This window comes from Callorhinchus milii, unplaced genomic scaffold (genome assembly GCF_018977255.1).
Source record: "Callorhinchus milii isolate IMCB2004 unplaced genomic scaffold, IMCB_Cmil_1.0 Scaffold5, whole genome shotgun sequence".
NCBI classification, from domain to species: Eukaryota; Metazoa; Chordata; class Chondrichthyes; order Chimaeriformes; family Callorhinchidae; genus Callorhinchus; species Callorhinchus milii.
In genome coordinates, this window is record NW_024704746.1 from 6,076,194 (window position 1) to 6,092,075 (window position 15,882).

General features: G+C 40.0%; 1 protein-coding gene across 5 annotated transcripts in view; it reads left to right on the forward strand.

The window, feature by feature from the left end:
* Positions 1-15,882, forward strand: part of ralgps2 (Ral GEF with PH domain and SH3 binding motif 2) — a 162,531-nt gene that overhangs the window by 9,386 nt on the left and 137,263 nt on the right. The gene's annotated exons all lie outside the window — the stretch shown is intronic.

Consider the following 15,882-nt stretch of genomic DNA (forward strand, 5'->3'; position numbering starts at 1 on the left):
CCCCGAGTCGTGGGAGGCACCGAGACCGGGGTCTGAAAACGCTCGAGCGAACGCCGTTCGTGGACGTTTACACCGCGCGACCCGAACAGCCCCGCGAACACCGTCCGTTCTCGCGGGTGGAGTTGTTCGTGTGTGTGTCTGTGTGTGTGTGTGTGTGTGGTGGGGGGGGAAGTGAAGGGAGGAAATAATAATACCCCCCGCCTCCCCCCCCCCCCCACCTCCCGCCTCGAGATTGAAATAAACTTCCTCGCGCGATTGTGTAAATACTGTAATCGTACACGTTGTCTTTTTCCGTGTGTGTGTGTGTGTGTGTGTGTGGGGGGGGGGGGGGGGGCGAGGGGTAAAAACCCTTCCGACATACTCTCTGCCCAGTTTACCACCAGACATCCTCGGCGAGAAGCTCAACCCGACGGGGGGGGGGGGGGGGGGGGGGAGGGCTGTCCATTGCTTTGGGGTTTTAAGTTATTTCCCTCACTATGCAAATCTTGAAGGTCAGTTAAATAATAATAATAATAATCCTCGCATTTGGTATAGGGCTTTTCACGTCGGGAGGACGTCCCAAAGCGCTTCACAGAACACACTGTAAAGTGAATTGACTGTATATTTGTGGGCGAACGCGGCAGCCAATTGCGCACAGCAGTGTCCCACAAACAGTCGTAGATTGAAAATGACCAATTTATTATTGTTTTGTTTTTTTGGAGGGATTATTATTAGATTATTAATAAAAGATTATTAAATCTTTTCTGTCCCACCGCCACCCACCCCAACCCCTTCCCCTACTCCGCCCTCCCCAATTTTTTTTTAAATCTAATTCTCCGTTTCGGCTTCTTGCCCCAGTCCTGAAACCTAAGGGAGTGGGTGGTGGGTGGGTGGGGTGGGGGGGGGGGGTCTGTTTTGACCAGTGTTACAGCGAGCGCGTGCAGATATTTGCCTCCATCGAGGCTCTTGCACTTGTTTTGACTCGTGTAACTGGGTCAAAACTGGTAACCTCAACAACGTAGCCTCCCTCGCCTGAAGGTTGGGGAAAGGCCGTGGATTTAGGGGTGTTTCGAGCGAAAAGAGTTTTGCAAAAATGTCCGCAGTAAACAAATATGGTGAGGAAAAAGCCACAACCCGAGTTGATCCTAAAATCCCCTTTCACGTTTGTCAGACAAGTGGCACTTTCACACAGTTTGCACGTCGTGTGCATTTACACCACAAAATGTTGAAAGGGATGAAATCGAGTCAGTACTTTCCGATGTTCTGTAACATTTTGTCAATCAATTGGCTGCCGCGTTCGCCCACAAATATACAGTCAATTCACTTTACAGTATGTCCTGTGAAGCGCTTTGGGACGTCCAGGAGACGTGAAAAGCGCTATATCAAAATGCAAGGATTATTATTATTATCAAACATCTTCTGGTGTGTTGTGAGGAATTAACTGTCGAGAGCAGTTCTGATGCGTGGAACAGACAGTTGGTTGCAATTGAAAGAGATTCTCAATATTGTGTGCCCGAGGTTTGAGGGGCAATGGCAGTACAGGGGTTATTAGAGGTGGTTGAGGGAGAAGATAAGGTTGCTAAAATAGAAGAATTAATGCATTTGCAGAAGTGGAATTTTGTAGACTCGCAAACAATGACAAAACCTGTGTAATAGGAGCACTGAAATATTTCAACAGTAAACAATTCAAGTTTGTCCTCTGGTTTGACTGTGCCTCCAGTCATTTTCCTGTGTGTCCCCCCCCCCCCCCACCCATAGCCTCCACACTCCTGAATCCAGCCTCCAGCTTGGGTGCAAACCATCGTCTGTCCTGTGCCTCAAGACCTCCTCTCGACGTGAAAGGTGTTATATAAATGCAATTTGTTGTTGTTGTTGTGGTCATTGTTGAGCATGTTAGGTGTTTTACCATCTCTCTGGGGTGAATGTAAGGATGCTGATTGTGGAGGTGTTTTCAACTCTTGAGAACGCTAACTGAGAGATTAAAATAAAGTTCTGACATTTCCCTTTCAATGTCACTTTTTAAAAATATTTCTGAATATCAAATTGAAGGAATTTTTTAATTTGTTCCTTACAGCAACCTTGCCAGGTTCCACTATCCTCGATCAGGTTAACTTCAACATGCTAATGCTGACCTTCAAATCCCTCATGCTCTCACTCCATATATCTCTGCAATTTTCTCCAGTCCCATTCTCCAAGTCCACTCCCACCCCGCTCAAACTCAGGCCTGCTGAATATCAAACTTCCCTTTCGCCCCACCGTTTGTCAGCCAAGCTTTTAACTACAGTTTTCTGCCAATGTTAATTCTATAAATTGGAAACCTGTTTTGAAACGATTTTAATGGGGTTCTTCCAATCTGATTTGACTGCTTGCAAATATCAAGTGTGCAAATATCAGTTGAGGTACTATCTTCACCCCACGGTATAATGGTTTAATGTATGGACGTCATGTCACTGACAATTGTAATTTGTATATTGACACTTCTTGAATTTGTGATACAGTACAGCAGAGAAGGCAGAGGTCATTTCTTTATACAGTAGTTTTTTTAAAGGGTTATAGAAAATAACAGATCAATTATTTCAGATTTAATAATATTATTCCTTGCATTTGATATAGCGCCTTATCACATCTTTGAGACGTCTCAAAGCGCTTCACAGAATATACTGTAAAGTGAATTGACTGTATATTTTGTTGCCGAAACAAGTTGACGAATGCTTTTATTTTCATGCTCACACCTGCAACTGTTCCTGTGTTAACCAAGCGCCCAGAATCAATCTAAAATTTTAGAAATGGGCACCAGTCAAGCAGCTGGAAAAAAGACATATAAGCAGAACTACCATAATGAATTGTAAACAGTGCAAGAAAATCCTATTTGGCTCTACTTCAATTTAAATTGTTTACAGAATATTGATCTTCTCTTGGGTTATGCTTCTAAGCATAACTATGAAGTGTCATCATTTAAATCTGCTTTTCAAAAAATTTTCTCCAGTCAAATTTGAAGCTTGACTTTTCACTCCCATGAAAGTAATTCCAACTAAGATATTTAATTTATATCAGAATATTTTTCTTTCCATTGCAGAAGCTGTTCAAAAATATTTTTGTTGTAATTAGATTGAAGTTAAGGATGTTGTCCTTGAAAGTTGTTGCCATGATTAAGCAGGAATGTTCACTTTAATTGAGCTTGAATGCTGAAATATAGTTGAAGGTTTTGTTTGTTCCCACCAGTATCCTTTATAATTATAAAACCATAACAGTTCAGTAGCTATTTTATGACCATAAAAGGCCCTCCTTCCTATTTAAATGCCAAATGACCAGGTGCTTTTAAGTACCAATCTGCAGTGACAGTAATAGGATGCAATTTTATGTCTGTGATTTTCCCGAGTAATTATCTCAGACATGTATAGGTGCTGAATGAAGGACAGGCATTTTCTTTCAATTGGCAGAAGTTGCTGCAGACCATTCTAATATTCCATTTTGTGGCTATTGTGGAATAGAGGCAGAGGTTTAGGAGAAGGTGACTCTTGGGGCCAATATTAGCGCCAACAAAACAAAGGATAAGGAAAGGCTTCCATTTTCAAGGACTGTAACATCAATTACAGGTACAGTTTCTGAATTTATCCTCCAGACCGTTTTATGGGGAGTTGGCACACACAGAAAAATCTAACGAGTGCTCCATGTCCCTCATAGCTGCATTAGCAGAAGCCACAGAGCATATCTCCCATCTGCTTTCCTGGCTGGAGATGATAGAAAAATGCCTTTTAAAAGAGTCCTGTCGGTTGGAGTAGAAATTAAGGAATTTGTATTTGGGGAAGGTTTAAATTGTGAAGTATGAGAAAATCGTTTCAACTGAAAAGGTCTGATTATTGTATGCTCTTCAGACAATACTAGCAGTTAATTTAGGATTTGAAAATACATTTGTCCATTTGCCTGAAAGCTGTATGTTTAAGCTTAATTCATTCAGGATTTGTTCCAACGTGATGTGCCCATCAGTCACTTGCTGAACTTCACTGGGAATTTGAAATTATTTGAAATTATTGAAATTATTATAAATAATTTGGTTATTTGAAAAAAATCACAACTCAATCTCTGACTGTTTGTGGGAACTGCTGTGCGTATTTGGCATCCATGTTTCACCCACAATATACACAGTCAAATCCAGTTTACGACATGTTCTGTGAAACACTGTGATGCGTCTCAACATGTGATAAGGCACTGTATCAAATGCAAAGATTATTATTAAATTGGACTAGTGATTTATTTCTTTGGGTCAACTTGCATTTTCTGAATTCTTAGTCCATGCAGCCAGTTGTCAGTAATTTAGGAAATGATCCAAATGACAGCTGATCCCAGTTGGCAAGACTGCAACTTTATCCCTTCACTCCCCTTTGAGCACTGGCACAGTCTCATTGCTGCACTGTTTCCAGCTGTTGATTTTTATTATAAAATTGGTGATCAATTTCAACAATCATCAGTTCATGAAACTACTTGTTACCTTACATTTTTAAATGCAGTAACAATAAATTATATTTGTATAGCGCCTTTCAAGTTGGGAGGACATCCCAAGGCGCTGGACAGTCAGGGATTTTTTACTTGAGCAAGGTATTGGGATCAGGTGAGTGGAGGGCCAGGAGGGTTAGGATAGGAGGGTGGCCGAAGGCATGGTTGAAGAGGAGGGTCTTGAGACGTGCCTTGAAGGAGGCAAGAGAAGGGGCAAGACGAAGGGACAGTGGTATGGAGTTCCGAAGGGTGGGGCCAGAGAGACTGAAGGCCCGAACACTGATGGGGTGGGGTGGACTGGGTGGGAGACGTGGAGAAGGCCGGGGCCTACTGAGTGAAAGGAGCAGACAGGTTGATATGGGGATAGTAGGTCACAGAGGTAGGAATGAGCAAGGCCGTGAAGGCAAGGATGAGGGTTTTGAACTCTATCCTCTGTGGGGAGGGGGATCCCGTGGAGCCTGGTGAGGATGGTAGGGTCAAGGAACCTGGTGCGGGAGAGGACACTAGCTGCAGAGTTCTGCATGATCTGCAGCTTGTGGAGGCAAGAGTCGAGAAGGCCAACTAGCAGAGAGTTGGCGCAGTCGAGCCTCGATGTGATAAATGCGTGGATGAGGATTTTGGCGGCCTGAGAGGCGAGGTTGTGGCAGAGCCGGGCAATGTTGCGGAGGTGGGGGCAACGCAGAGTGGATCATGGCCAATACCTATTCATATTTCAATAAAAATAGCTGGAGGTATATTATTTCCTTTTTTTTGGAATGCTAATCTTTCTTGATCATGTTATTAGAAAATAGGGGCATCTTGTATTTGTAATATTCAGCAATCTTTTATTGTGAATTCAATTTTTAAAATAGTTGAGAATATTTGGGTCAGATTTCCTATCAATTTTGGAAATTATTTGTCTTGAGACTTGCTTGATACATACTCATGCTTATAAAGAGTTAGATTGTGTGGTAATAAAATGTTTCCACAAAAATTCTTCCATTGTAAGGGTTTTTATGACGAGGAGCGTTCAACTACAAATCTATCACCTAAGCTGTGTATTTTTAATTAATTGCTGTGCGCAATTGGCTGCTGCATTTCGCCCACAAAATATATAGTTAATTCACTGAAAGTATATTGTGTGAAGTGCTTGAGATGTCACAACATGATAAGACACAATAATAAATATAAGGATTATTATTATTTCTACAATCCTGAAAGACTCCATACAATAAAGTAAACAGCTATTTCTAATAAAAAAACTTCTAATTCAAGATTCTATTTTTCCATTCTATTATTTCAAAAAATAAAGTTTGAGTGGGCATTTTTTAAAGGTTTATATGTTTGGTTTAGTTAATGTTAACATTTTAACATTCTTTGTAGAACAATATTTTGCAATAAGACAAATTTGAAATATTTTTTTCAAATCTACAGTATCATACACCGGTGAATTGTTGAGATTCGTTTACTGGTTCAAGACTCGTGTGCGTATAGTGCTGTAATCCTACTGACAGAGGTCTTGGTTCAGAAAATGCAGCTTGTTACCCTCCTTTACAGTTGTGGTGGCATGTTACCATCAATTTTTGCACTTTCACCTTCTTCCTCTTTCCCCTCCCATTTCCAGTTTCTAATTTTAATGTCAAATTTGTTAAATAATAAAAGTTTATGGTGAGCAGTTTATTTTCTCCTCTAATTACTAATTTTTCGCGAGTGTGCTTCTTGGATCAGTAGAATTTGTCATCCCTTGTTATTGTTGAGAGGTCAAAGATTAAAAACTACTCTGAATTGTTTAATCATATGACTTCACCCTTGCTTAACAAGTGCAGGTTTCAGGAATATTGCAACACACCTAATAAAGTAATAATGATCACTTTACGATTCAAAAATCAAAGCTTTTAACCATTGTTTAAAGCAACAAGGTTTAAATATAAAATATGTATTTTATTTGCAGAATGATTTATTGTAGCTGTTAAAACTGTTTTATAGATTATGTCAGTCTAATATCCATCAGCCCTACCTTATCTGTGGGAAGAGTGAGCTTGTTTCCTCACTGTACAAAGTAGTAGAATTTGGGATTGCATTGTTGTTTAGAGAATCGCCTCCTGACTGTTTAGTTCAGAGTGACATTGGTAAAGTAGATTGGCTATCCCTGTCATTCAAGAATGAGACCTCAGTTATGATAAAATCCTTGCATTTGCAACTACAACACCTCCACATAGCAGTGTGCCACAGATAAGCTAAATATTTCACATTTTCCCCACCTGGCTGTAGGTATCAAGTCGGCATTTTTTTAACAATTTTCTTTCTGTTTCATTTATTGGGCGATGATTGATTGTTGATGACAAGAAATCCGTTTTAGAATCCGTCCCCTTGGTGTGTTTAGTCTTCCGAACTGAGTGTGTAAGCTGTAATATAATCAGTTGCCAAGCAGCTGCACCTTGGTTTGCAGTGAAGGAGACTCCAACAGGATCACTATACATTACTTCTACTCATTTTTGGCAGGTATTCAATGCCTTTTTAATGCAAATGTTTTTCTTGCATTTCAGGGTACATTTATTTTTTGGTTTAGAAGGAAAAACTGCTGGGCGGAGTATTATCAGTATATTTTTGCATGGGCTGTTAGGATGTGGGTTTGTGTCTATGACTTCCTGATACATTTGTACCACCAGTGAATGTGCTGGGGGCTTGGAGCTTCCTTAATGAGAGGAAGAGAAATATAACTGTCAGATACTTTAATGGCAACCACATCTACTGCTGTTATAGTTGTACAATTTCTGGTGAACTTTCTACTAGTTGTAAAATACATAGAATGCAGTGAAAGGCTGCAAAAATTATTTTCATGAAAGTGAGCTTTGTGTCAAAGATTGTATTAAGATCACCGCTTGGAGACTGTTTTGCTTATGCAGATACTTTGAGACTGGGCTGGCAGTGTTATATTGTACTTTAGATCAAATTTTAGTAATAATAAATAATAATCCTTGGATTTGTTGTAGGTCTTAGTATGTCAGAATCACATCTCGGAACGCTTCACAGGATTTACTGTAAAATGGAATGACTGTGTATTTGTTGGCAAATCCGGCAGCAAAATTGCACACTCCAGTGGCCCACAAACAGCCATGAAGTGACTGATCAATTTTATTTTGGGGGATTGGTGGCCAGGACCATGAAGAAACTCCCTTCTCTTTTTGAATAGTTCCCCTTTGTTTGCTAATGAATTGTTGAGAATATTACACTAATGTGTGACAGTGAGTTGAATTGTCTTCTGATTTTATCAGAAAATCAGAAACTCTTTTGGGGATTTCTGATAAAACTCCTTGCTTCTAGTTGTTACCTTTTTCTGAGTTTGTAATGTTGCTCTTGACAATTTTGTCACCTTGGAGCCAGTTCAGCTCCAAAGAGACCCCGCGAAGCCCACACCGCCAGGAGGATAGTCACTAGTTGGTCGTTTGACATCCGACAAGCGTGGTTTTGAGCCTCGCTAGATGGATGGTAGGTACAGTGAACGCCCTACAGGCTTCCTGGTGGGCAACACAGCTCAGCATGAAATGCATGAGAGCATTGTCACCGTCTTCCTGTCTGTAGCTTGGGCACACATCTCTTCCCATTGAGCGATGGTTCCACCAATTGGAGGTGTGGAGTTTAAGCCAAAGCCGCTTGGCTCTGCAGGCCAATCAAGGTGGATTCCAAATGCTGGACATATGAATGTGTATGAACAGCCTTCCAGCAACTGTCACCCCAAGTCTCAGAGTTTCCTCATCAGTTATTTGGTGCGCAACTGCCTTCACAGTGGTGGCTCTGACATTGCCTCACACCGCAGGCTGCTGAAACCCTCGTTCATTACATTGAGCCTCGACTATGCAAACATACTGCTTGTCGGCCTCCCCAACTCCTCCCTCCACAGGCTGCAGATCATCCAGAACTCTGCTGCCTGTGTCCTCTCCCACACTAGGTTCTGCGACCCTATCACCCCCATCCTTGCCCAACTTCATTGGCTTCCCATCACACAGAGGATACAGTTCAAAATCCTGGTCCTCATCTTCAAAGCCCTCCACGGTCTTGCTCAGCCCTACCTCTCCGACCTCCTAACCGCCTATCACCCTGTTCGCTCCCTCCGCTCAGCGGGCTCTGGCCTGCTTCACGTCCCCCACCTTGCTCGACCCACTATCGGCGGGCGGGCCTTCCGCCACTCTGCACCCACCTCTGGAACTCCATCCCGCAGTCCCTCCGTCTTGCCACCTTCAAGACCCACCTCAAGACTATCCTCTTTGACCATGCTTTCCATCTCCCTGTTTCCCCCCTGCCCTCCCCCCTCCTCCAACCTGACCCTCAGCTCGGGTCCGTTACTCTATCAGTCCAGCGCCTTGGGATGACCTCCTGACGTGAAAGGTGCTATACAAATGTAATTTTGTTGTTGTTGGGTGGACTTTACAGGACAGCTTGTGATGTGCAAGTCACCTTGATGTTCTTGAGGTCCAAGTCCAATGCCGTGCGAGTCCCAAGCTTACTGAGCACCATCTGCTCAATCCAGGTCCTCATGCAAGGGACCTTGACAAATGAGACGAGTCTGGCGTGAAGCTATCTCAGCCTCCAAGGTGCTTATCAACAGGTCAGTGTAGGCCAGAGCCCTCCCTCCCTGTAGCCATTTCCCGTGTTTGCCACAAATCCACCTCACTGCTTGATCCTCGTATCACTCTTCCAAGAACAACAAGGTCCCAATGCAGGTCAAGCTTGTGGCGTACAAGACCTGTGTGCAAACAGTCCTCCTTTATGGATCTGAGCTCCTCGGGATGCAGTAGAGACTTCCTCCGACCCATCTGCAAAGATCAATACATTACTGAAGGGAAGCTGTTGTCCTTCAGGCGAGACATTAAACTAAAGTATCAACTGCTTGTTCAAGTGCTTGTAAAAAGATCTCATTCACTATTTTCAATCAAATCACATGATTATTTCTGGTGAAGAATGGGCCCTTAAGCCCACCTGATCTCATTCTTCCAGAATACGCACTCTTCCATCCTCCCATCACAGCATCAAGCTGTTCTTTAAATGAATCCTGGCGTTACTTAGCCTTCTTGACAATATGTTTGAATTATTAATGAACCCTTCGATAAAGAAAAACCTTCTGATCTCTATTGCCCTTTCTAACTAAACCTTGTTCTTCTGCCTTATTGCATCTTAAAAATTACAGTGATTTCTCCTGACCAATATTCTTCCTGTCCAAATTCACTATTGATTTTTTGTGAGATGTTATTGCCACAGATTAGATGCCACAATTGATGAGATTACCATCACTACTCTTCGGATTAAATCACATAAAGTGCTTTAAGCCATTTCAGCATGGTAAATCAAATACATTCACTAGGCTTCCAATGAATACTAAGATGGATCTCATCTTATTGGTCCAGCTCCTCAGACTGACAGTAAAACTGGTTAGAAGATCTTCTTCTACTTCTTCCAAATCTGACATTTTTTCATTATTCAGAATTTATGTCCATTTATGTTAGTTTTCTGTTATTTGTATATGATTTAATACAGTATTCTTCAGTGATCTCTTCCTCTGCACAACTGTTTTGTTCTCGTCCTGCAGTCTTTGTCCTCGGTTTTCTCCAAGTTCCACCCATTTTTACGTTTGAAAAAGAAAGCATTTCTTGATGAGAGCTCTCCAATTCCAGGACTGTTTTGATTAACATTTTACTATTAATAATAATCCTTGCATTTGTATAGCACCTTTAATGTCAGGATGACTTCTCAAAGCGCTTCACAGGATTCACTATGAAGTGGAGTAGCTGTGTATTTGTAGGCTGCATGGCAGCCCAATCGCGCACAGTATTATCCCACATACAGCTATGAAGCAAATGACCAAACTCTCTTCTATTTTCGAAGAGTATCATCTTTAACGTCCACCTGAACAGCTAGACCGAACCTCGGTTTAATGTCACATCTCTGGCAAGACATCCTCAGTAATGTTCTGGATTGCAAGCCTAAACTGCGCAGTTTCAGCAAAGGGCTTGAATTCATAACCATAACCTACTGACTCAGAGGCAAGAGTGCTACCAACTGAGTCAAGCTTTTTAATTGGCTGTAAAAGTATTATTGGTCTTGTTATAATTGCACACTACCAAGGTCTGTACACTGATCAACAAGTGTAAAAAGCTCTTTTGTGTTCATATTTGCCGTAATATTTTTGATTTTGTGAAACAATTAACTTAAATCTAAATACAGAAGTTTAAGGTTCTCTTTTGTCTTAATAAGTGCAGCATCATAAAGACTAAGGAATCCCTGGTCTGTGTTACATTTAAAATTTATTAAATCTTTTGAGCATTTCAAAAACTAGTTTCACAGTTGATCCCAACATGAATTTTGAGTGACATTTCATCATTAAAAACATAACATTTTGGCCTATTGTTTTGTCCCCAGTTACTGGGAATTGCCAAGTTACCTCAGTGATGATTTCTAACATAATGGACAGCTGGGGACATCTCTGCTTGTAGATTTGCTGATGTAGACTGGAGTTCTTTGCACTTGTAATGTAGTACATTGAAGCAAGTGTCTAGTATCTCTACTACTACTCTTTTGCAACAGTTTTGTATTTACATTCTTCAGTTAAAACATTTGAATATTGTAGACCTCTGTAATAAGGCAAACATTTTCAGAATCAGACCTTGGTGTTGGTAAAATAAAACAAAATCCTGGTTTTGCAGTTTCTTGCATGAGTTTTGTGCAGACATGACTTATTCAAATGAATATGTTTTGTTAGGCTACAATGGTATTGAAGTGTATTTTTTATATGAACTTGTTTCATCCACAGCTGTGTTTTAGAGGTGTCTGTAAAAATGCATTCTGTGATACACAGTTGACAATATAAATAGGTTTTCTAAATTTGTGCATAGTTTAAGTAATTGTAAGACTGTCCTTAACTGATTTTGTCACTTATTAATACTAAAATAAGATTTATGAAAGTGACATTTAGTATCCTGATTGTGATGGCTAATAGTTGGTTTGGCCGGAATTGGCAGAAAATGTCAACAGTTGAATTAATTAATGCGTGACAAGCACAAAACATTGAGACAAATTGGATGATTTGCATTTTGGTGTTACCTGCAGAATTTTCTCTGTCTAAAAACAGCATATGCAATAGTTTCTGAAGTCAAAATAATCAAACTAACTATTGTAGAAGTTGGTAACCTTGCTTTTTCAGTTGTCAGTCGTTTTAGAGGCTTAAATGCTTGCAAGCTTAAGCTTGTACACTTGACAAGGGACATGCAGAAGCTTGCATAATCTTTTGTATTGTATAGCAAATATAAGTAAAATGAATGCCTTCATCATGAAGGCAAACTGGGTGGGGCTGTTGTACAGTAACAGTGGACACATTGATTTATTTGACAAATTGCTCACCAGCTGCCTCAGTGTTTTTGTAAAAATCCCCTTGTTTTACCTGACTAAACACCACCATATTGACATATTGCACCATGCCCGAATATGTTCTCACACAACATCTTTGTGCACTTTCGGCAGTGATTGCTGGCTAGCGATTAGAAACTTTAATTAGAAAGGCTGATTTTCACCTAACTTGAGAGTGCTAAGACCAATTGTAGTGCTGCTTGTGACAGAGATCTGCTGATTCAGCACAGTTAAATCACAACTATATGTCTCAACTACTAACTTATAATGAACTCACTGAGCTATTCGGCAGCCATGAGAGGCCTACTTGAGGTAGGAACAAGAAAGAGCCACCCACTTTGTTGTGCAGATGAATTCTAGTAAGATTTCCGCAATGCCTTTCATTTTACATCAAGTAAACCTCTTTGAAGCAGTAAATTTAAAGTGCAGATAATAGCAACATTCACTGAAACAAAGGTATGCATGTACAACAACAATTTAACTTGCCTTTCTTGCAAAAGAAATACATGAGAAAATTTTCTTCTACAACATTGGAATGATGAGACCATTCATTAGAATAAAATCTCCATTAATATTCTAAACATTGAAAAAAAATAAGAAATTGACAGCTATTTTGAGTGATGTTATTGCTGCCTTCCTTTAGATGCTATGTAACACTTGGAGAAATGTCATTACTTCAATTGATTGTCAGTTTTCAGTAGGCAGTTAAGAAGCACACAGAACTCGTAAAAAATTAATGCGATTAATATTTTAATACACTGAAACCCTAGGGTCACAATCTCCAGATGGTGAGTTGTGGGAAGACACTAGAGTGCAGTCAAAATCCAGATGTCTTTTCTTTACTTGATCCTCTGAATATGTGTGTTTTGGAGAATTGAAAATTCAGAGAAATGGAAAAATTATTTTAATTTCTAAATTTTTGTCAATTTATGTTGCATTTCAGACCACTTTGGAGTTTCCCAGTGCTTTTGTAGGTGTGAGGGATTTTTCTCTTCTGTTGTCTCTCTTCCCTCCATCCCCAAATCACCTTTATGAAGGCTTCAATGCTCACAAGATTTTCTCTTCATTTGCAGTTGCAAATATTTTTGAATATTTTTTGCTCTGTGTTTATGATTGATGCACATGTTGTATTTTAAATGTCATTACTATCTTGTGATTGGTGCCTTCAAGTATTCTATATTCAGTGTGAATATCTTGACTGGGTTGCATATATAAATTATTAAATACGTGTGGTTTAGTGCCTTACTGCAATTCTCACTTATTTAAAAATTATTACAGTTGATCAAACAGGGCATACAAATTAATAGATAATTGTGAGGGAATCAGCTTTTAAATAAAACACTGTAGTTCACAATAAACCAAATATATCCTCTGTGAGCCGATTACCCCTGTCCTCCCGTGGCTTCACTGGCTCCCCATTCCCCAGCTTATTGAGTTCAAGATCCTCATCCTAACCTTTGAAGTCCTCCATGGTCTTGCCCCACCCTACTTCTACAACCTCCTTGGACCCTACAAACCCAGTCGCTCCCTCTGCTCAGCGGACATTAGTCTGCTTCACGTCAGCGGTCGAACTTTCAGCATATCTGAAATAATAATATTAGAAATATTAATATTAAATATATAATCTTATTACATAATAAGGCACTATATCAAATAAAAGGATTATTATTATCTGTCCATACCCTCTGGAACTTATTCTGGAGACCTTTCAGTTCGCCCCTTCCCTCTTTCAGTATCTGCCTCCTTCAGGGACGTTCCTCTTTGACATTGCTTTAGGTTATCCTTTCCCTCTCGACCCTCAGCATCCCCAGCTCGGGTGCCAATCTTAGACCATGCAATGCCTTGGGATTTCCTCCTGAAGTGAAAGGTGCTGCACAAATGTCAATATCTTTTCTGTATTGTTGGTGTTTTAAGTTGAGGCATTTATATTTAGTTCAATGAAGATGAATGAGGTAAATGCCACTCAGACATTACATTTTAGAAAGTTATTGCACACTTAAGGCTTGATTTGGTAAGAAATAACCTACTCTTGATAACTGGGAAATTCAATGCCTAGTATATAATGAATTTGTTAGGAATTTGCTTCATTAAAATATTTGAAATAATGTGTTTTAATCTACATATTTGTATATTGTAGTATTGTTTGTCTGCTTTGCTTGTTGTTGGGCTGACATTGAAAATTGAGACAGGCTGACATTGAAAATTGATGAAGCTGCTCATGTTTGGACCTGAGGGATTTCCAGTGTCAGCCAGCACTGGGACACAAATCTTTGCCGACAGGATTTTGCCGTGATCATTGGATTCACGTAAAGTCGGGGCACTCAGCATTTGATGTTATGGATTAAATGCTTACAGAATGTATCGAAATCAGCATGGCCTTCTCATACTGGAGGAAGTACATTATAAAGAGAGATCTGATGAATTCTCTTCAATTAATTTTCTATGTAGCAGTTTGAGGCTATTAAAATGGCTGACTATTGTAGTGGAATTATATTAGCTTTGGATGGGTCATGTGTTAATATAACAATTGTTATACTTGCTTTTGGTGTAGAGCATAAAATATCAAAGTGTCTCAAAGCATTTTACAGGTAATTACTGGTAAGTGTAGTGACTGTATTTGTAGGAAAATGTGACAACTAATTTGCATGCATGAAGTGAATGACCAATTTATCTAGAGGACACTTGGCCAACAAAGAGAACCCTGTAGTTGAAAGTATCATAATATGTCATGGCAGATTAAAGTATTTTTTACTTTATTTACTCTAAGAGGATTGTGAAAAGGGTATTTTGCATCATAACAAAGTATTATTATTTAATTTGTGATTACCACTTTGATTATAAGATTTCTGAAGCTTGTTGGACTATTGCATTATAAAGTGTTTGTTTGCTAATTCATTGAATGGTCATTGTTGAATTTGTCATTGGACATTCGCAACAGTAAAGTGGTCGTAAATCAGAATGAAGAATCTTTCATTTAATCTCGTGCTAACTTTGCAAATTTAATGTTTATCATAATATAGCCCTTTGTTTTCCTGCTTCCATGTTATTGTCTAAGACGGGCAAATCAGAGCCATTGTCAGGTGATGCTCATCATATTTGATACTGAATGAACTAAGCAGGGAACCTGATGCAGAATTGACTTTCATGCTTGTTATCACAACAGATCCCACTCACCATATGTTGTTTTAAATAAGGCAGTGGTAACAGTGGGGTTGCATCTAACCAGATACACAGCAAACCTATTATACTGCAATGGTTTGGATCTGTAAACTCAGACTTGTTTTAAAAGGAGACATAGTTAAAAAGCAGCCTGTTGGTCAGCACTTCTGTCATTTAGGTTGCCACTGATGTAGTTTCTTGCACATTATATGATATGCTCATGAAGCACTTGCACAGGAAGCTAGCCAGTCGGTGCTGGAAGTGTACCAAGTTTCAGGTGTAGCATTGGTCCTCAGATTGAGGTCATCCTGCGGTGATTTATAATAGGATTACCCTGTGTGAAGGTGTCCAATAAATCCAAGAATCACAAATTGATGGCCTTTTCCTTTGTTTCCTCCCTTCTCTGTAGACTGACGATGTTTATCCCTTCTCTGTTGTAGTCTGATTTGGTATTTTTATTTTTATTTTATAAGTGCTAGAGCTAAAATATATTTTTATAGTGCTTTTCTTAAAAAAAATCACCTCATGCAATTTTTTTTCTTCTGCTGGAGTACTGTTCCAAAGGCTGTTCGAGTGGGCATTATTAATGTGTTAGCCGTGACTGTTGACAGTCAGAGAGGTTTGGAGGGTAGGAGTAGGAGGGTAACCAAAGGCATGGATGAAGAGGAGGAGGAGGGGAGACATCAAAACAAAGCTTGATCCTGTCCTCGCCTCATGTCTACTACATTCTGTGTAGCAATCAGGAGCCTCATTCCTTGGCAGTCATTGGGATGCAGGCCTGCTTCTAAGTGCCATTGCAGCTTTGTAAACACGTCTAGAAGCATGTTGGCATGACCTGCTTCAGTTTTGTTATTTAATAATGGCATTAATGTT